Source organism: Chinchilla lanigera, unplaced genomic scaffold, assembly GCF_000276665.1.
Source record: "Chinchilla lanigera isolate Chin_1 unplaced genomic scaffold, ChiLan1.0 scaffold00104, whole genome shotgun sequence".
Taxonomy (NCBI): Eukaryota; Metazoa; Chordata; class Mammalia; order Rodentia; family Chinchillidae; genus Chinchilla; species Chinchilla lanigera.
Window position 1 is genome coordinate 7,279,190 of NW_004955505.1, and position 22,714 is coordinate 7,301,903.

A 22,714-nucleotide genomic window follows, 5' to 3' on the forward strand; every position below is an offset into this window, starting at 1 on the left:
CAGGGCGGCAGCACTGCAAAGCAGCTACCAGGACCCACACACCAGGGCGGAATCTCGGAGGAATGGCCTCAAGCAGCTCTTCCACTCCCTTACATATGCAAACTATCCACTCCAGGGCGGGTGCAGCTCTCACACCCATATTCAAACTCTAATAGCCTGCCCCAGGGCCGCAGGAGGCTTTGGGGGGACACAGACAAAAACCATAACAAGGAACTAAACCAAACCGGTGAAAAAATGGACTTCAGAGATGTCTTCAAAGTATTCTACCCAACAACATCCGAATACACGTTCTTCTCAGCTGCACATGGGACATTCTCTAAAACAGCCCATATACTAGCCCACAGAGCATGCTTAAGTAAATGCAAAGGAACTGAAATTATCCCATGCATGATTCCTGGCCATAATGCAATGAAATTGGAAATTAATGGCTAAAGAAACCACAAAAACTCCATAAACACATGGGAATTAAATAACACCCACCTAAATAACCAATGGGTCACTGATGAAATTAAAGAAAAAACTGAACAATATCTACAACTAAACAAGAAAGCAGATACAACTTACTGAAACTTAAGGGACACAATGAAAGCAGTCCTGAGAGGGAAAATCATAGTAGATTTTTACATCAGGAAAACAGAAGAAGCACATACAACCTAATGTTGCACCTTAAGTTTGTAGAAAAAGAAGAGCTGGTCAAGCCCTAAGCCCATATAAGGAAGGAAATTATAAAGATCCATGCAGAAATCAACACAATGAAGACTAAGAAAGCAATACAAAGAATCAATTAATTGAAGAATTGGTTCTTTATAAAATTGATAAACCCTTAGTCAACCTTATCTAAAAAAAGAAAAGTCCCAAATTCATGCAGTGAGTAATGAAAAGGGTGAAATCGCTACAAATCCTGTGGAAATTCAGAAAATCATTAATACCTACTTTGAAAATCTTTACTCTCATAGGATGAAAAACAATGAAGAAGTGGACAGATTCCTACATACATATGAATTACCAAAGTTGAATCCAGAAGATACAGAAATTCTGAATAACCCAGTATCAGTTAATGAGATTGAAAAAGTAATTAAAAACTTAGCCACAGAGAAAAGCCTAGGTCTGGATGAAGTCACAGCTGAATTCTACAAAAACTTAGAGAAGATTTAATGCCAATACTCCTCAAACTGTTTAACGAAATTGAAAGGGAAGCAATACTCCTTAACTCATTCCTAGAGGCAAGTATTACCCTGATACCAAAACCAGACAAAAACCCAATCAAAAAAGAGAACTACAGGCCAATCTCCCTCATGAACATAGATGCAAAAATCCTCAGTAAGATACTGGCAAACAGAATGTAGCAAATGATCAAGAAGATAATTCACCATGACCAAGTGGAATTCATCCCAGGAATGCAGGGATTGTTCAACATATGCAAATCAATAAATGTAATACACCATATCAATAGAGCTAAGGCCAAAAACCACATGACCATCTCAAAAAAATGCAGAATAAGCTTCTGACAAGGTCCAACACTCATTCATGATAAAAATTCTACCAAAAATTGCTATACATGGTCTTCACCTCAATCTGATAAAAGCCATTTATGACAAACCAATAGCCAACATCATAGAATACGGACAAAAACTGAGAGCTTTCACTCTAAAATCAGGAACAAGACAAGGATGTCCACTGTCTCCACTCTTATCCAACATAGTCCTGGAAACTTTAGCCAGAGCAATTAGAAAAGAGAAAGAAATAAAAGGAATAATGATAGGAGAGGAAGAAGTAAAATTATCATCATTTGCAGATGATATGATACTCTACGTAGAAGACCCCCAAAACACTAAAAAATTGCTAGATTTACTAAGCAAATTCAGTAGCACAGCTGGATGCAAAATCAACACTCAAAAATCAATAAATAGCCTTCCTGTACACAAATAACATACTCACTGAGAGAGAACTGATGGCAACACCACCTTTCACGATAGCCTCCAAAAAAATAAAATATCTAGGAATCAACCTAACAAATGATGTAAAGGACCTCTACATTGAAAACTACAGTACTGGAAAAGGAGATTTAAGAGGATATCAGAAAATGGAAAGATATCCCTTGCTCTTGTGTAGGAAGAACTAATATAGTAAAAATGGCCATTCTTCTAAAACTGTTATACAAATTTAATGCAATCCAATCAAAATTCCAACTGCATATCTCACAGAATTAGAGAAGACAATCCTAAAATTCATTTGGAATCAGAAGAGACCAAGAGTAGCAAAGGCAATTCTGAGCAACAAAGCCATGGCAGGGGACATCAAAATCTTACTTGAAATTATACTATAAAACTACTGTGACAAAAACAGCATGGTACTGGCAAAAAAACAGACCTGAAGATCAGTGGAACATATTAGAAGATGTAGAAGCAACTCCAAATATACTCAGCTACCTTATTCATGACAAAGGTGCCAAATACATTCACTGGAAGAAAGACAGCCTCTTTGAAAAACTGGCTCTGCACATGCTTAAGATTAAAACTGGACTCCTATCTTTGCCATGCACTTAACTAAATTTGAAATCGATCAAAGACCTAAATATTAAAACAGAAACATTAAATCTGCTAGAAGATAGAATAGGTAAAACAACATTGGTTTAGGCAAAGACTTTATGAATAAAATCCTGATTGCACAGGAATTAGCATAAAGAATCAACAAATAGGATCTCATTTTATTAAAAAGCTTTTGCACAGCCAGAGAAACCACCAACGGAGTAAAGAGACAACCCACAATGTGGAAAAAAATGTTTGCCACTTATTCCTCAGACGAAGCATTACTATCAAGAACATATAAAAACCTCAAAAATATGAGACCTCCCAAATGTAAAGACCAATCCAAAATGGGCACCTGAGATGAATAGACACTTCTCAGATGAAGAAATAAATATATGAAATGGCAAATAAATATTTGAAAAAATGTTCAAAATCATTGGTCATTCGAGAGATGCAAATTAAAACACTGAGATTCCTCACCCCAGAAAAAATGGCTATTATCAAGAAAACAGCCAATAACAAATACTGGAGAGGCTGGGGGGGAAAAGGAACACTCTTCCACTATTGGTGGGAGTGTAGACTGGTGCAACCACTTTGGAAATTAATGTAGAGATTCTTCAAAAAACTAGGATTAGAGGTCCATTGGGCCCAGCTAATCCCCTTCTGAGCATTTTCCCAGAAGAATTAAAAACATCATACCACCAGTGATATATGTGCACCCATGTTTATAACAGCACTATCTGTAATATTAGATCTTGGGAACAACCCAAATCTCCATCTACCAAGGAATGCATAAAAAAGGATGTGGTCTTTTTATACAGTGGAGTACTATTCAACCATAAAGGAGGATCAACTTAAGACTTTTATATGTAAATGGATGCAACTTAAGAGCATATTCACAAGGGAAATAAACCAGACACACGTATGCAAACACTGTATTGTCTCCCTAGAGTGAGAAGCTGAAAAAGTAAGTAAGATAAAAAATGTACAATAGATATTGTAAAATGAGAAGAAACTTGAAAGAAAAACTGGGATGGGGAAAGGAGAAACAATAGTTAAGATAGTTATACTACTAATGGCTTAGTTCACTGAAAAGAAAGGTTTATGCTAGACAATTAAATGATGATATCTTGTACTCTGAGTAACTAATTTAAAGATAACAATACACAGTGTAATAACCATTGTTACCCTCCTATTATCTTGTATTGAAATTTTGTGCTTTTTTTTCTGTTAAAAAAACAAAACAAAAAAATCCTTACATATAAATAGCACTGTTCAGTTTCTAACCGAGGCAAATTCTATTGATGTTTCAATCCTGTTTCAGTGGATGTCACACAAGTTTTAATGACTCTGTAGATTCCACGAAGCCCTCTGCCATTATACTTGCTGGTATGGAAATGCCACGCAACAAACAGCAAAAGCAACAAAAGCAAAATGGGAGGAGTGGTGGCAAGCAACCTCTTTCCCTTCCTTACACTGTAGGCAAACTATCTGCCTCAGGGTGGATGTATCACTCACATCCATCATTCTAACACTAGACCATGAATTGGTTCATGTTTGGGTTCAAAGTCATAGTTTGAAGTGGCAAACCCCTTCTTTGCCCAGTGATACAAACAGCTACGCAAAGCCCCATTTGCCAGAGTCCGGAGCCTAGTGGTTTCCTGTTCCAACGGATTATAAATGCAAGTTTAGAAAAGCCTTCAAAAAGTAATTTGTGAGGGTAATACTAATACACTGTGGTAAGGAACAAAAAGAAAAAGCCCAACAGAAGTACATTTAGGGTGTATTTCAAGCTTGGTCAGGACCCAATTTAGAGCAGATTCAAATGGGATAAACTGTTAGGGAAAGTTCCAGAAATGGGTGTGGTGGCTTGACAATTGGCAGAAAACTGTAATTTTTTTCTGCATTGCTCACTAACTGATGTTTTAGGTCGGGCAAGCTGCCCAGTCTTTCTGTAAAAACAAAAAGAAAGGCTATAGGAAAATTAACAAGTTTGTTTTGAATGTTAGCAAGATAACATTTTGTCCTTTCTCACCATGTTTTAGGTAAAATATCTGGGTTTCAAAGTAAACTTCAAATTTCTTGCCTAAAACAGATAGAACTCACTGAAATTAATATATTTGAAATCAGAACCCCCTTTAGAAAAAGAGAGAATGTTCACATACATTGAGAGAGGCTGGTACAATGCCACATTTTGATATGGTCATAATGAAAGCAGAATATATATATTTACATAAATTACTCATACACTTCTTGCCATGTCTCCATTACTCCAAGATGCTACTTACGCAGGATAATCACTGATATTCATTGTGTGCAGCAATACAACTTTAGCAAAGATAATCTGTCTTAAAAACAGAAGGACCAAAGGGGGACTAGGTCAGTGGTTTGGCAACAGCAGGGACATAGCATCATCTGGAAGCTGGTTAGAAATGCAAATTCTCAGGCCCCTCCCTCAAACTATCCAATCAGAAACACTAGTGGCAAGGCCCAGTCTGTTTATCCAAGCTCTCCAGTGACTGCGTGGTGCACTCCACCACAGTGCTTGGATAGCGGGCCACACTCAGGTGAGCTGGGAACTGGCTGCTAGGGTCGAAGAGGTCAGAATTTTCTCCCTACTCTGTTTTTTTAACTTCTGACCCAAAAGCAACAGTTTTGAAGAAGCAATTCCAGTTTTAACTAAACCCCTTTAAACCTCAATTACCAAGTCCTCAATATGTGGACACTGTAGAAATTCTTACACATAGCCCTGTGTCTTCTGGTTCTCTGTGATGTATCTGTCACCATATATTTTCTTCTTCCCCACTCCATCAGATCAAACTCTTTTCATCCTTGATCTGCTCCTACATTCTTAGAGAAATTAATTCAGAATCACTTGAAATGGGCAACAGGGGAAGAAGTGGGGGCTGGGAGCAGGAGAAGTAGAAAAAAAAGAAATATGAATGTGAGCGTTAAGATTGGTCAAACTGCAAAACAACTATAGTATGATATTAGAAATTTGAACTTTGTGCATGTGAATTAAGAAATTTTAATTTTAATGCTATTGGTAATGCTAGTACAATTATCTTTCTTGAGTCTTGATTGTTTTTAGAGATGAGTGGCAAAATACTCATGGCTGAAATGATATGGCCTCTGCTTTAGTAGAAGAGAATAAGGGTAAACATATAGATGTGCTGGGCATGGTGATACATGCCTGTAATCCCACAATTCTGGGACACTGAGGCAGGAGAATTACAAGTTTGAGCTTGGGCAACTTAAAAATAAATCTCAAAATACAAAGTAATAAAAAGGTACAGATGAAACATGATTTGGCATGTATTGATAGTTGTTGAAGATGGGTGTTAAGCAAATTAGAATACACCATACTATGTTATGCATATTTTTATATATGTGAGGTTTACTGTAATAACATACTCAGATTTTTTTCATCCGTATATTTAAACTAGAGGATTTCAAACACCTTCAACCATGAGCTATTGTCTTAATTTTTTTATCATAACCTCAAGCACACTAGGTGCTTCTCAAATATTTACAAGCCAAATGGTATAATTCTTGTTACTTTAGCCACCTCCACAACACACATGTGCAGTTAGAAAATGGAAGACTGAATAGACGGCAAACTATAAGGCAGAGCATAAAAGGCTAGAATAAGTGCATTAGTATAAGTTACTTCTCTTGCTCGCTATAATGAAGAGTCACAAAGGACTATGCGGCAAAGCTGGTATTTGAATAGATGAAGCAACAAAAGAAAAAAAGATAAAAGAAAAGCCCCTTTGGCTCTCTGTTATTAATATTTAGGAATGATCACCACCGTTGAGTTGATGAAAAGGTCGATACAACAAACCAAAATTCTTTATTTCTTGAATATAAAGATATTGCTTTTATTTGAAAAATTAATGTGTCTTAAAGGTCAGTAAATGATTGCCTAAAGATAAACAGAAAAAATGCTCCACTTCTCCATATCTGTTCTTACTAGCTATTGTTATGACTACACAGAAAAGGTATGAATTTGTCCAAGGCCACTGAGGAAGTGAGATTTGAGTCTGAGAATCATGTTGTTCTCAAGAATGCCTCTCAATGATTCCATAGGTTTTATTGAATAGTTATTATGTCTTGACTAGGATCACCAACCTTGATCTCTCTCATAAGCCTCCAAACTATACCTACAGGATCCTGTCCATTCCAGCCTTTCACCATACTGCCTAACATGCCCTGCACTTAGCCACTCTCCTACTCACTTATCTTTGTACTGTCACAAGTGCTATTCCTTCCTTGCCTGGACTTCTTTCCTAAAGTACGTCCTGGAACACATACAGTTGTTTCTTGGTGTCTTTGGTAATTAGGTCCAGTACTATAGATGCCAAAATCCATTGCAGCTAATGCCCCTTATATAAAATAATATAGTATTTGCATATAAAACCTCTGTACATCCTCCTGTATATTTTAAATCATCTCTAGATTATTTATAATACCTAGTACAATGTCTAAGCTATGTGAATAGCTGTTATAGTACATTGTTGAAGGAACAGTTACTAGCAAAAAAATCTATTCATGTTCAATAAAGATTTTTCCTGAACATTTTCAATCTGCAGTTGATTGAATCCAGATGTGGAGGGACAACTAGTTTCCAGATTCAGTTCCAGCATCCTATCCTTCAAGGCCCTGCTGACCTTGCCTCTCACAGCACACCAGGCATGCCTCTCCTACAGCCCTGACTTTACAGCACTAACTTCTTTGACTAAGCAGTGAGCTGCTTGAAAACAGAGACCATGTTTCTGATACCCCTCTCTTATGGGGTACACATCAAATGCTGCAGGATGCTGTTGCCGCATGGCTGCTCAAACACATACACACTGGTATCATCACTACTCCAATTCCTAGACACCCTTTTCGCTAATGATACCACTTCGAATCCTCATAGGTACATGAACTAGAAAGCTACCTCTCAACCATGGAACTTTTAAGATAAATTGAGAAAGATTCAATCACTGTTATCAGCATTGCACCACAATCTTACAGGGAGAAATGTAATGATTTTTAAGAGGTAGGCAAACTACATTCATAGCTCTCCTTCAGAAGAGCAGTATCCCTCAGTTTGCAAATTTAGATTGCAATAGGATGGAGAGGCACCAAAGGGCTGTTTCAATTTGTAATTGTTCTATCCACTCTAACCCTAACTCAATTCTCCTTTTCAGTTCTTAAAAACCTAGAGATTTGCCAGGTATGGTGGTACACACCTGTAATCTCAGCTTGTCAGAAGACTAAGGTAGAAGGATCACAAGTTTGGGCTTATCCTGGGCAATTTAGCAAGACCTTGTCTCAAAACAAGAAAATCAAAAGAGTGGTACAGCCTGAGGCCAGTATGGAGATTCCTCAAAAAATAAAAAGTAGATGTTCCACTTGTCCCAGCTATTCCTCTCCTAGGTATCTTTCCCAAGAATTAAAGTCATCATACCACAGGGATACAAGCATACCCGTATTTATAGCAGCACAATTCCTAATAGCTAAATTTTGGAAATAGCCCCTATGCCATCAAGAGATGAACAGATAAAGAAAATGTGATATTTTTATACGCAATGGAATACAACTCTGCGATAAATAAGGATAAACATCCGACATATTTAGGTAAATGGATGCATCTAGAGACCATAATCTTAAGTGAAATAAATCAGACGCACAAGTTTAAATATTACATTATTTCTCTTCTGTGAGAAACCCAAAGTGTAAATAAGGAGTAAAATGAAGGACAGATACTAGGACGCAGGAAGAAGTTTAACTGGGAAGGAGAACAAGGGGTGGGGAGAGGGAAGGCAAAGAAGGGAAAGGAGATTTAAAAAAAAGAGAATTGAAGGAAAAAATGGAAAGAGCTTTTGTAAATTGGGAGGAGAAGAAGGTTTGAAGGAGTGGAGGGAAATGAGAGAAAAAAATTGAGATATATTATATACAGGTACAAATTTCCCATGATGAACATGATCATTATGTAAGGCAAACATGAAATACATCTTGGGTTCAATCTCCTGAACTGAAAGGAAGAAAAGCACAAGACAAAATAAAACAGAACTGGAAAACAAAACCAGAAAGAAACCTTAGTGACTCATCTGTTTCTTATTTTGCTACTCAGGCCCATCAATGCAACCTATGCCAACTGCTTGGACTGCTGGCCTGAGATAAACCTTTCGGGAGTATAAGAGAGGAAGACTCGCGAGCTAAGGAAGGCAGAAGTGGGTAACAAACCAGACATAGTAGCACACACCTGTAATCCTAGAGCTTTAGGAAGCTGAGGGAGAGGACCGCAAGTTTGAGTTCAGCCTATGTAACTAGGCCAGAGCCTGTCTCAAAATAAAACATAAAAAAGGATGGAGATAAAACTCAGGCAAAGGTTCTAGGTTCCACTCTCAGGACAGGACCAAGAAAAAAAAAAAAGTGGGTAATAGCAGCCCATAGCTCAGGAGGAGAGGAAAAGAAACAACGAATTCCTATACACAAGCATCTTTAAAAGCCATGGGTCAAGATTTCTAAGATTAGGAGACAGAGAGACAGAGACAGTAGAATATAATCAGCTTTTATTTTACTTCTTTTTTTGAGACAGGGTCTCACTATGCAGTTCAGACTAGCCTTGAACTCACTTTGTAGTGCAGGCTGGCCTCAAACTCTCAACAATCCTCCTGCCTCAGCTTCCTGAGTGCTGGGGTTACAGGCATGCGCCACCATGCCCGGATTTAGCATTTATTTTAATAAAACAGAAAAATAAAAGTGTTTCAGAAGGAGTCAGGTCTTATTTTGTAAAACTTTTGATTTGGTTATACATACATACATACATAACACATGTGCAACGAATATAGACTGAGGGCTACCATGTGCTAGGCAGTAGAAGTAAACAGTGCAAAAGACAGATCAAGAAAAGAAAAAAGCTCTCTGGCTTTAGGTAGCTGTGATTCCAGTGATAGGAGAGGGAGAGGGAGGAATAGGAATGCACACAAACATGCTTTAAATCATGATATAAGAAAGTGTTGTTTACATTGGGCTAAGAACATCTGAAAGCTACCACTTGAGAATTATGCTACTTATGGTGTGCTCTGTTGTCCACAAACTGTTAGTGGTAGATTAGGAGATAAGTACTGAAAATGAGAATAAGAATTGAGAACAACTTTGCTCTGACATCCAACTGTGATAATTTTGTTGGTAACTCAGTTTTATTTTTTACCATCTTTTTTAAAACACAGGAAGACAATCCACAATGTGGCAGAACAAGGAATAAGGCTTGTTCCTCACCAGAGATGGTGTGAGTAGCACTGGCCTCAAGGGCACACGGGGCCAGTCTTGGGAGGTGTACGTAGGACTTTAATTGGAAATTGCAGCCACGGACCATGGAGAAGAGGCAATGTATGGACTAAGAAGATCCCAACAACAGGAAAGTGAGGTTCAGGTTTGCCCTCTTCTCACATATGTAAAATGATGAAAGCCATTAAATGGTGATGAGAAACTGTAGCACTAACGATGATGATGAGCGTACTGCTAAATTCAAAAGAAGTGACCTAAGAACCATTTCTGGTTGTGTGGAATCAACATCAATTGCAGTCATATACTTGAACTACTTACATAACATACCCCAGCAGCAAAACCAGTATAATTTAACATCTCCATCTTTTCTTTTTTTTTTTTTTAAGACTGGGTATTGCTAAGTTACCTAGGCTGGGCTCACACTTGCAGTTCTCCCATCTCAGCTCTCCATAATGCTGGGATTATAGGCATGCACCACCACTCCCAGCTAAGTACAGCTTCTGATCGACTTTGTTTTAATTACTGCAATAAAAGCTACACATTTTGTGTTAAAGTTTCACAGTCTGTCACTCATACAACATGGTCAAAAACTCTCTGTATTAAAAGATTTAAAGAATCTTAATTGCATACCAAACTGATTGGGGAAAGTGGTAAAAATAATGATGGGCTAAGGAACAGTTTTGTGGAAGAATAAGTTTTTAAAAATAATTTCAAAAGCTAAATTGTCTTATAGGTAATTTCTGTTGATTTCTATTTCAACTGGATGTCAGTTATACTACCGACTATATGGTAACTTATTCTTTTACAGATGCTTGTGGCCAGAATCACAAGTACAGGAGATGTTTTGGCTGCTGGAGAAAAAAACAATAATAAGAAAGCAAAGCCTTCAAATTATACTGAAAGTATAAAATATATTTTAGCATTTTTACTCACTATTAAAGATATGGAAATTGTGTACAACTAATGAGAAATAAGCCAAGTAACAAGGGGTAATACCATGCTTCTCAAGTTATTCTCATTTCAGTTTGGAGTGGACAGCATAAAATCCTACAGTGGGGAATGGACTCAAGGAAGGACAAATGAGCACCAGTAAAAAAGGCCAATAATTAGTCAGGTTGCCAAACTATAGCATATGAGCCCAGTTTTTGCAAGTTCCACTGGCACACACTCATACGTATTTATTTCCATATCATCTACGCAGGCTCTCATGCTGTAACAGCAGTAGATAATTTTAAGCCACAAAGCCTAAAACACGGATTATCTGCCTCTGCAGAAAAAATTTCCAACCCCTTTTCTAATGAATCCGAGTTTCCTGAAAGTATACAGACCCCTCTCGCATTCACCTTTTGACTGAACAATGTTTACTGTCTTATATATCAACACTAGTCTAAGTAATAAGGGTAGAGAAATGAAGAAAAAGAAGGGAGAAAAGAAAAAATAAAAGAGGAAAAGTACAAGAAAAGTTGTTGCTTTGATGGAGGTTACATATTGATGGCACAAAACTATAAATAATAAATAATATATTGAGAAGGTGATCAGTATTGGGGGAAATAAACAAAAGAAGAATACACGTGACATCAGCTATTCTGAGTACTTTTTATACACTAAGTCATGAAACACAGTGTGCAGACACACTATTTATCCCTACTTAATAGCTAATAAGGCTGAGCCACAGAGAGGGCACCTAAGTTTCACTGATAGAAAGTGCATTTGAAGCCAAACAATCTGGTTCCAGAGCTCATGCCCTTAATATACACTGTGCCGGTTCTGTGCAGAAAAAAAGAAGGGCAGGGCGGTACCATTTTTATCAAGAATCAGGAAAGGCCTCACTGATTGTGACACTGACGAAAACCCTGAAGGAAGTGAGAAAGAAAGTCATATGAGCACCTGGGAAGAGCTTGAGCAAGTGGAAAGGCCTTGAGGAGGGAGAACTCAATGGATCTATGGAGGGCAGTGGGCAGGACAGCCATGCATTGAAGGGTTCATGGAGAATGAGGTCCAGAGGCACAGAGGATACAGTGCCAGTAGCATCTAGGGACTCCCAACCATGGCAAGGACTCTGAGTTTACTGGCCACTCAGACAGGAAGTCACTGGAGGGTTTTGAGCAGAGGAATGATGTGAACGGAATTCTATTTATAAGAACATGCTGTGTGGGTAGCAAAGATAGAAGTGAGGAGAACAATTAGAAAACAACTGCAATAATTCAGATAAGAGGTGTCCTGTTGGTGACTTGGATCAGCGAGGAAACAGTGGAGCTGGAAACAGTTAGAACCTGGCTATACGAGTATGTGTGCATATACACGTAGTAAATACACGTACATAATGAATACCAACACACAGAAGCTGAGTATAAAATGCATACTACTACATACACTAATACATATAGGTAATTTATATATTGAGTCATAATTTACACAGAAAAATGCACAGATAGTAACTACTGTTTGACAAGTTCTGACAAACATACATACCACATAAACATATTCTCTAAGATATATTTTGTTGGAAAAGTTCACAGAATTTGATAGCATGTGAGAGAAAGGCCAGACTCAAGGTCCGTGGGCTGTCCCATAGAAGGATGGAATGACCACTTTCTAAGATGGTTGCCCATTCTCAACCCTAAGCAAGACAAGAAAGGAAGCAAGAGCAATTTAACACGTATCATTACAGGTGGGTTCATCACCCTGTAGCCCTTACTGTTAAAACCAGATGAAGATACCCAGATTTTAGCTCTACTCTTACTGATTTCTATACCAGGCTCATCATGGCTAAAGCTAACCATCATCTGCCACAAACCAATGCAGATACCAAGGAGCTTTCATTCTACTAAGCATCTTCCATTTCTGCACTTGCTTTCCAGCCAAGTCCACATCAGGAAGCCACCTACCAGAGACATACCTTCTCCTCCAGCTTTTCCACCACCATACCCTTTCCACCACTTTCAAGTGGCAACCCCAAACTAGCATATTCCAAGTGATTCAGATATACTTTCTACCTAATGTGGTATTTTCTGAGTTTAAAAACATGGCTGGGGTACAACAGAGTGAGTTCTCCTTTTTCTCCTTTTGTTGTTTATGTTACCTGTATTGAACACTGCTGAATTATCTTTATTTCTATAAGCACTAATTCCCACTTTCTGTTAAATAGTAATGCAGTGTTAAAGATTTTTTTCCCTAAATGAATCTCCTTGCTATGTCTTGATTTACTTGTACAAAGCATGGCTACAGAATGCTGGATTGGCACAATTTCAAATTTCTGCTATCTCATCTTGACTATGCACTTCCTGTAACTAAGAATCCTTTTATTCATCATTAGTTCCTTCCCTGTCACACTTTTCATAATAGCTCTCTCTAAATATTGCTATGAAACCATCCTCTAGCTTATTCTTATTCCTGTATACACTTAATCCAAGCATATTACCTCGTATCTCACCACCCTGAGACTATCATAGGGTAAATAAGCGCTGTCTCAAGGTCCTACGTACACTTACTTGTTTGTTTATTCTTTTTTCTCAGGGGCAGGGGCAGAGCTGGGGAAAATCTCCTGAACCTAAAAATCCCAGCTCAATTAAAAATACCTCCCAATCACTTCTACTCACCTCCCTAAGAGAGATCTAGCTCCAACTCTTCACAATGACACCCTTGATGAGGCTACCACATGCTGATTTACCCTCTCACTGTTCCACAGCCAACTCTAAATTGGCTGCCACCTGAGTCTCACCCCCAAAATGCCATCAGAGATCATCATCACTTGAAGAGGATACACAGCTACAAAGTGGAAGAGAAGGGAGTCAATCAGGAACAAAAACCCCGGAAACAACCTAAGTATCCACTGGTGGGGTTCTTAATACATGCTTATGGAACTTGAGCACTGAGAATTCGGGGAAGGCACAGAAATAACTACATTTAAAAAAAAATTCCTCTCCTACTGCTATGGTTCAGATCTACAACGTCCTCCACAAATCTCATGTTTAGAAATGGGCCTTTTGAAAGATAACTGGATCAGGCCAGGGATACAGCTCAGCAGCATAGTGCCTGCTTGGCAAGCTTGAGGTCCTGAGTTCGACTGCTGATACCAGAAAAAAAAAAAAAGAAAGAAAGAAAGAAAGATACCTGGATCATGCAAGCACTGTACTCATCAGATTAATCCACTGATGAGAGGCAAAGCACAGGAGGCAGGCAGGACCTGGAAGGATGTGTTCTTGTCCCTGGTTCCTCCTTTTTCTCCCTGCTTCCTGGTTGCTGTGATGTGATCAGCTTTCCTCTGCCATGAGCACCCAACATGCCATTTCTGCCTGACCTGTGAGCCCAAATAAACCTTCCTCCTTTAAGCTGTAGGTGTCAGGGGTATTTTGTCCTAGTGACAGGAAAGCTGACTAACCTACCATGTATATTATGCCTAAAGACAATGGAGATGAGAGTATAAAAGGAATAGAGGAATAAAAGGAAAGGAGAATGAGAAAAAATAACAACTAATATTTACTAAGTGCTTAGTATGTAAGTAAGTAAGAGCAAACTTTTATGTTTGTTTTGAGACAAGGTCTTACTATGTAGTCTAGGCTGGTCTTGAACTCATTATATAACTTAGGCTGGCCTTAAACTCATGGCAATCTTCCAGCTTCAGCCTCCAGAGGGCTGAGATTACAGGTGTATGCCACCACACCTACCTGAGCAACCTTATTATTATCCCCTTTTCAGAGAAGAGAAAACTTAGATGTGAAAAAGTTAAAATGCTTTTCATTTTCAAATCTTCAAAGTGCTTCTTCCATGAAAATTTCGCCTCTGTCCGTCAGCTGACTACATAAAAGATACTTCAATTATCCTGGGACACACCTTTAGCAACAGCCATGGAATCCTGGGTATAAATGAGGCCCCAAGATGCCTGAGGGCAGCCTCTAGCAGGAACTGGAATGTACAGCATCCCTAACCCTGGGTTGTAGATACTGTTTATTTCCCCCATCCTCTCTGTATGTGTGTGTCTGTGTGTGTAAAATGGTAACAACTGGGAGTTTAGAGATATTACAAGCACATTGCTCAAGAATGTTTTCTAGGCTTCATTTTCCTTGCTTAAAAATGAAACTAAGCCTGATAAATCTAATCCTCCTTCCATATCTATAATTCAAGATTTTCACTGAACTTGGAACTAGATAAATTCATGAATATGCCTATAAATGTGTATAAGGTTAGGTTACTCAAATTTTAAGCGGTTATTCTGTAATAGTAAAAATTATAAATTTCCTCCGTGAGAAAATGCTGAAACATCCTTTTAGTTTCTTTTTATTCTGGTGTCTAACACAAACTGATCCCTGAATTCCACCCCACCCCTCTGCTGGGCATGTACATGTATTCTGCCTGTATGATTATGGTCTTGACGTTATCCTTTAACTTTACTCTCTTTACCCATTATGAACAAAATACAAAGTGGTGGTTCCACTTGCCACTTTTCAAGATCCTTCTTCAAGGATACAATTAAAAATTTTAATAACCTGTTTAATTTCCTGGACTGGGAAAGAAGTATGAGTTGAACAATGGGGTCTTAAAGAGATATTAAAGTCTGCCGAGGCCTGGGAAACTAAAGAGTAGAACGAAGTAGTGTGTGGCTAGAGTTCTGGACATCTACACCTTAGATCTTACAAGGATCCCTGTGCAGGAAAAATAGTTTTCTGTGGCTGGTTCTCTTATTAATGATTTATTTACTGGGTTAATGAACCAAAGTGAGATGGGTTGCACAGGCAGCAAACTTGTATGACATGACTGTAAAAGAGTCACTTCATCATACGGATTCTCCCTTTCAGTATGAATATAGACAGCAAATTTCACTCTGGAGTTATTAAAAATAAATCTTTAAAAACATTTACTTCAAAATAAATACAAAGATATTTGTGATTCTGGCTATTTAGCCCATTTTTGTTGAGGTAAAAACTTGTCACAGATTTATTTCTAATTCCCCCAAGGGAAAGATATACTAATTTTTTTTTGGGGGGGTGCCGGGAATTGAACTCAGAACCTTGCACTTGCCAGGCAGGTGTTTGTGCTACTGGGCTATATTCCCAGCCCATATACCAAAACTTTCCTTCTTTTTTTGCCAATACACCTAATACAGAGCGAACAGAAGTCTGATTACAGCTTCTTTCTACACTCAACCCAGCTCTGACAACTAGACTATCAATTTCCTAGAAGTCTGACAATAAAAAGAAACAGCAGCTCTCTAAAAGCTAAGCAGAACCATGAACATACTTCAGGACCCTCATGTGCACATGAGAAACCTGAGGTTTAGAATCACTGTCCAGGAGTTTATCGAATTTTCTTAACTTGATGGAGGTGCCAGTGTATAAGCCAAAAGTCAAACAAGTCTTAGGCTGGGAGGCCTTGCTACCGTGGCAAGAACGAAAACTGTAAACAGTTGCAAAATACAAATCTCTGCTAGAATCATTTTACCAGAGGGCACAAAGGAAGACTACACCTGGAGTAGTCACCCTGAGTGCTACAGACCTGAGATATAGAATCCAAGGAACAGAACTGTTAAAAGTATATGGTAAAAGAGAACTTGTTATCAACCAAAGGCAGAAATCAGGAGTTGGTTGGATTGTCCTCTGCTCTCAGAGGCAGTTAAATGTAGGTGGGACTGCATGCAAAAGTCATCTCTAAGTCCTAAAAAACCATCTTACAGGGCTGATGTCAAAGACCAAAAATTACTGCTGGGCCTGATATGTCTCTACACAAAATATTCTAAAAACTCTCATATTTAAGCTCTGATAGATCTTCCCTAGGCAGAGGATTTTTAGAAAATTCAGAAATTTTAATTCAAGTGCAATCCCCTGGCTTATTTCCTTCAAGGAGTTCAAATGCCAGAATCATCAGGTTGCCAGTTGGAAGGTCAAAAATCCACTCCTGGCTAAGTAGTTCCTTGGGAGTCTCTGTTCTCCCCTGGGATTTTCTACAGTAGAAAGCCAGGCATGACCATCAGAAGAGCTTTGGCACAGTAAAGGAAACAACCACTACAGTACAGGGACAAAGTTATCTCCTGTTGCTGAATAGGCAAAACCTTGCTTTAAAGAATCAGGGTAAGCCACTGGAAAGAAACTGAGAACTCAGATGTCACAATAAACTACGAAATCTATACACACAGTCTCAGAGATTAAAAATGACCATTATGGGGCATGGTGGTGCATGTCTGTAATCCCACTTGGGAGGCTGAGGCAGGATGAGCATTGTGGACTATGTAGTGATTTTGAGGTCAGCCTAGACTAAGTGAGAACCTGTCTTAGACTAAACTAAACAAAACAAAACGATCATCTGCCCTGTCAATTTAAGGGAATGTGATTATAATTATTTGGGTTTTGCTTGTTTTGTTTCTTCAGTTTCTCTTCTCAATATAATTTATCCATGGTGTTTTTATTTTGTTTTAATAGGAGTGAATTCATACACTTTGGCTTTAAAATGTCACAACTACATCTTGATAGGTGCATTTTATTTGGAAGAATAAAAATGGACATGTATTAAAAAAAAAAAAATACAGTCAGAATGGCCATACTTCCAAAACTGTTCTACAGATTTAACGCAATTTCAATCAAAATACCAACAGCAGTCCTCAAAGAACTAAAGAAAACAACCCTAAAATCCATATGGAACCAGTAGAGACCGAGAATAGCAAAAACAATTCTGGGCAACAAGAGCAAAGCAGCAGGCATCACAATCCTGGACTACAAAGCTACAGTGATAAAAACAGAATGGTACTGGCCAAACACAAAACAAAAACAAACCAACAATGACAACAGACTTGTGGACCCGTAGAATAGAAACTCTTGAAGACACAGAAGTAGGCAAGGCCTTTCTGAACAGAACCCCAGTTACCCAAGAAGTAACATCAAGAATCAATAAATAGAATCACATCGAATTTAAAAACTTCTGCATAGCAAAAGAAACAACCAACAGAGTGAAGAGACAACCTATAGAACACTGAGATTCCACCTTACTGTGGAAAGAACAGCTATCTATCTTCAAGAAAACAAGGAATAACAAATGCTGGAGAGACTGTGAGGAAAAAGAACTCTTCCTCATTGCTGGGAGTATAAACTGGTACAACCACTGTGGAAATCAGTAGAGACTCCACAAACAACTAAAATTAGAAATTCCATTCAACCCAGCTATTCCTCTTCTAGGTATCTCCCTGAGTTAGAAACATCACATTACACTGATATATATGAATATCCATGTTTATAGCAGGACAGTTTACAATAGTTAAGTCTATGACTAGCTAAAGAGTGTGGTATTTATTCACAAAAGAGTACTACTCTGCCATAAAGAAGGATTAACTTGAATCATTTGTAAGTATATGGATGCATGTTGAGACCATGAAAAACCCAAATTATAAATAAAGAGCAAAATAAAAAAAGAAGTAGTAGGAAATAGGGAGACAGATTTTTTTTTTTTTTAACAAAAGGGGAGGGAACCAAGAGATGGCTGGAGGAAGGAAAGGTGGAAAAAGGGATATAAAAAGAACTAAGATATATTACCTACATGGACCAGCTCCCCACAAGGAATTATTATGTACTGCAAACATGTACTAATAAAAAGAAAAAAAGAAATTATTTTAAAAATAGAGCAGACTTATTTTTAAAAAAAAGTCTAATGGCAACTTATGGAGAAGTACTGTCCTTAGCACTGATGTTACCCAGATCTAGGCAAGTGTCTCAAACTACCGGATTCCCTTTGGAGAAAAAACAGTCTCAGGTGCTCGGCTGCAGCAGAGCCTGTGTGGAAAAGCCTGTGTTTTAAAGAACAGCTGAAATGACTATCCTCTTTACTATGTATTAGTTTTATGAAAAGCATAGCTCAAGCCCACTTATTCAGGGTTGGCTGGTAAGTGGTAGAAAACCTGTTTTAACCAAGCAATCCACCTCTTATGAGGGCAGAAGAGAAAATGGCTCTGATCCATTAAATCCCTTTTTAACAGAAAGAGGTTTGGTAGGGGAAGAACATGCAGACTGGTTCCAGTTCCCTAAGAGAATTTCCCTGGAGATGCCTTCCCTGAATAGACTGGCAAAGCTGAGGGGGATCCCTACCAAAGATCCCTGGGGGCACTGCCTACTTTAGAAATTATTTGGTTTTGGGGGAGGGTGGGAAGGACGAGGGGAGAGGTGGCTGTACAACGAAGCAGAAGAGAATTCAATTCTCTCAGGAAAATACATGTATTTCTTCTTTAGGGAAATGCTTTAAGATTGTACTTCATCTTATCAGCCCATAGGCTTGCAGAGGTATAGACAATGCTGATGAGAGGAGCTTTATCGAATCATTCCTGTTTTGCTTCTGGCACAATGAGACAGTTTCATAAACAGATGCTGATATTTTACAATATATTTGAGGGGAAACAAAATGCAATTCATTTAATAGAGAGGGGAGAAAAAGCTTTCATTTTACCCATTTCTAGTAAGAAGCAACAAAACCTGGGCTGCGCTTCAGGGCCTAGGAGAAGAAGGTCCAAAGTGACAGTGACACACGGGGCTCTGAGGCACAGACAGGCTTTGAGTAGGGTACAAGTGATGGTGCTGTGGAGAAGCCTGGCCCAAGCCTCAGTCTTTCTGACACCAAGAAGGCCCAGAGGAGAGAATAAACCATCACTCCATATATTTCAAGTTGCATAGCACCCAAATGACCCACCAGAAAAGGTAGATGCAAGCTCCGAATAAGCAGTTCAAAGCACTGGAGAGCTATGTATATTAAAAAACAGCAAAGCTAAATAAACAAGGCTTATGTGGAAAATGAGGGATATGCAAGAATGGTAGAATTAAAACAATATGTTAAATAAAAACACACTACAAGTCTATGTGCCCAGCTTTAAATCCACAGAACTTGGAGTGTGTTAGACATTTTCAGGCCATGGACTTGGGTTGGTAGAGAAGTAATCCCCTTTTAAAGATGCTGTTCTTGTATTTGTTCTCATTTACCTAATATTTCTTGGCTTAGGATTTCATGAAATGACAGAACAAGAGCACTGTTAACGGCGAAACCATCATGGAACTCTGTTGAGTTCAAAAAAGGGGTAAAATTCAACTAATTTACAGACTTCTTTTTTTAAAAAAATTATTTACTATGTAAGATTCCAAAATAAGCTAGGCATAGCTAGATTTCTGAGGCCAATTTGTGTTAAGGCTCATCTATACGTGGGATGGATTCAGAATGTGACTTTAACAATTTGCTAGAAATGATATATTCTGTTCAGGGACAACAATCAACTAACCCTAACTACTTTTATACTCCAGTAATGAACATTATATACTAATTCAGTTACACTCAGCACATGGACCAATTCCAATACCACAACAAACATTTACAAAATATTGCTTGATCCCAATTTTATTCTTACTGACAAATCTAGCTCTGCAAAGTGTTCAACAAAGTCTGAAATTTCAAGGGATTGTGTATACAGTTGTTTTTCATACCCCTGCCCTTTTTTTTTAAATAGGGTCTCACTAAGTTGCCTAGGATGGCCTTGAACTTGCAGTCTCTTGCCTTAGCCTCTCAAGTAGTCCAGATTAGAGGCATGCACCACCACGCCCAAGCTCATACCTTTTTCTGCACTACTCCCCACACCAAACAAGATGCAAAAACGCTTCCACAAATCTGTAAAAAAAAAAAAAAAACAAAAAACTAATGTGGGACACTGACTTTAAAAACAATAAACTGTTCCCAAATAAAGGAAAAAATGATAAGCAATAGACAAATTTTAGTAATATTTACTCCATGTTTTTTCAGAAAGAGGCATATGCGAGGATCCTGGCAGAGGACACAGAGATATACGATACATACATCAAAGCACTCTAATGACTGATGAATGGTTTTATGTCAACAGTGAAATTGCTTAATTAAAACATTCAATTTGTGTTTTTAATAATGACTCATGCCTAGTAAGAATTGGGTCTCCTCCCATTTCTTCTGCTGTCAGGTTTCAAATACTTTAAACCCTTTTCACAAGAGCAAACATGTCAGATGAAAGAATGTCATGCCTTTCCAGCAAATCTTGTTGATTCTTTCTCCATGTGGTTAAGCCACAGCCATCTGGGGGCTTTAAGAATTCAGTCCCAAACTAAGATGCTATCAACTACACATTTAAGATTGTAAATCCATCTGATCTTCAACTATGAAACACAGCTACTGAGCAAGCAGCAAAGATATAACCACAATGGCTTAAGAGACACATATGGATGTCATCCTAGTCATGTACACAATTTCTACAGCTACATGGTAAAAGTCTTCCATAGTTGTTATTATGTCTAAATTATAGGGCTGCCAGGGATTTCCAGATGTTACACATTGTTCTGCTTCTAAATAGGATAAACAGACCTATTTTAATTTGGAGGCAAAGCTAATGACACTTCTAATCATGGTCCCACTGAACCCAGTTCATTCCAGAGGCTGGTGGGGCACTATTTTCTAATTTGCTAGGCTTTCTATGCACTAGCAATGTCCCCTTCCTAATCGCTATTTTTCTGACTTTGATCTTAATAAAAATGCCACCTGAGTGTCATGTTCACCCTCTTCTCCATTGATATTCTTGGAACATAGATCTAGAGTTACCTAAGTGAAGGGTGGTGGTTTTACACACTTTTTAAAACATGGTACTAGGGATAAAACCCATTTGGGCATTGTGCATGCTTGGGAAGTATTCTATTAGGCAAGTAGACAGGAAGTCTACTAGCTCAGCTCTACACTGAGCCCAGAACTTAGAGTGATGGTTTTAAATACCTTCAGCTCAGAAAGTAAAATAGTCAGTGGGACTTTGTTCTTTGTGCAAAAAATAGGCAGGGTTGGGGATGGCTGCAAATGAGGCTGGCAATGCTGGTAGGGCCACATCATACTGGGCCTATGGAGGCCATTTTGAGAATTTAAAGACTGTCCAGCCAACTGAGGAGTGTCATAGAAGGGTCTTAAGTATGAGATGACCTGATATGATTGGTATTTCTAAAAAAAAACCTCCCTGACTCCTTTATAAATAATGAACCAGAGAGAACCGGACAAGATGTGGGAACCTGTGGCTGAGAAATAGTGGGTGGGGCACAGTTGGGGGAGGGAGTGGGAGAAGAAGATATTCAAAACAGGTTAGAAGGGAGAATGACAGGACTTCATTAATGTAAGAAAGAGCAAGAAGAAATGCTGTGCAGGATGACATGTAGCCAGTGGCACTAAAGGAAGGGAAAGATGCTGCTACTGCTCCTTATAAAAGACCTTGATGGAGGAGCAAATTTGGGGGTAAAGGTCTGGAGTTCTATTTTATGAGTCAAGACTTCATAAAGCAGTAGGTTAAAATCCCTTCTACTATATGTTGGTACTAAAATATAATATACTTTACATTTTCAAAAATGAAATCTGAGAAATGCAATTATGATCAGTCTTCTTTAGAAGCACAGTGACTACACAGTGAATGTTAGATTTGTAGTTCTCAAATGCTCCATGGCTAACATTGCTATTCCCACCAAAAAATACACTTCTGGTTGGACCAGTGGGCTCTGAGAATAAACAAATCTCATAAGAAAAAAAAGGGGAATAGCCAATGTGGTAGGAGTTCAAGGTCATGTAACAGCCTGATAACCACGTCCTTCTCCAATTCTTGTAACCATAATTTGGTACCATCATAATCTATGGATTTCTGATAAATCAAGACATCAAATTCATTAAAAGCAATGGATCTCAAAGTATAATCTCTAGACCAGTCTAATTTTAGAATTTGTTAAGAAAGCCAGTTCTCAGCCTCCACCCAGACCTACTGAATCAGAAACTCTGGGGGCCCAAAAAATGTATGGTTTAACAAGTCCTCCAAATGATTCAGATACACATTCAAGCTTAAAAACCACTGACAACAATCAATTAATTTGCTTCCTATTTGTCTCTACCTTTTTATTGCAATA

At 38.3% G+C, this 22,714-nt stretch overlaps 1 protein-coding gene across 9 annotated transcripts in view; it reads right to left on the minus strand.

Moving 5' to 3' along the window:
* The window catches only part of Ppfibp1 (PTPRF interacting protein, binding protein 1 (liprin beta 1)), a 202,756-nt gene that overhangs the window by 87,439 nt on the left and 92,603 nt on the right, over nucleotides 1–22,714 (minus strand). The window contains exon 2 of one of the 9 annotated variants that reach the window (XM_013505928.1): nucleotides 20,379–20,432. The exons of the other annotated variants lie outside the window; for them this stretch is intronic. The gene's annotated coding sequence lies outside the window, so the exon portion shown is untranslated. The remainder of the gene's footprint in view (nucleotides 1–20,378; nucleotides 20,433–22,714) is intronic. 9 annotated transcript variants of the gene reach the window in all.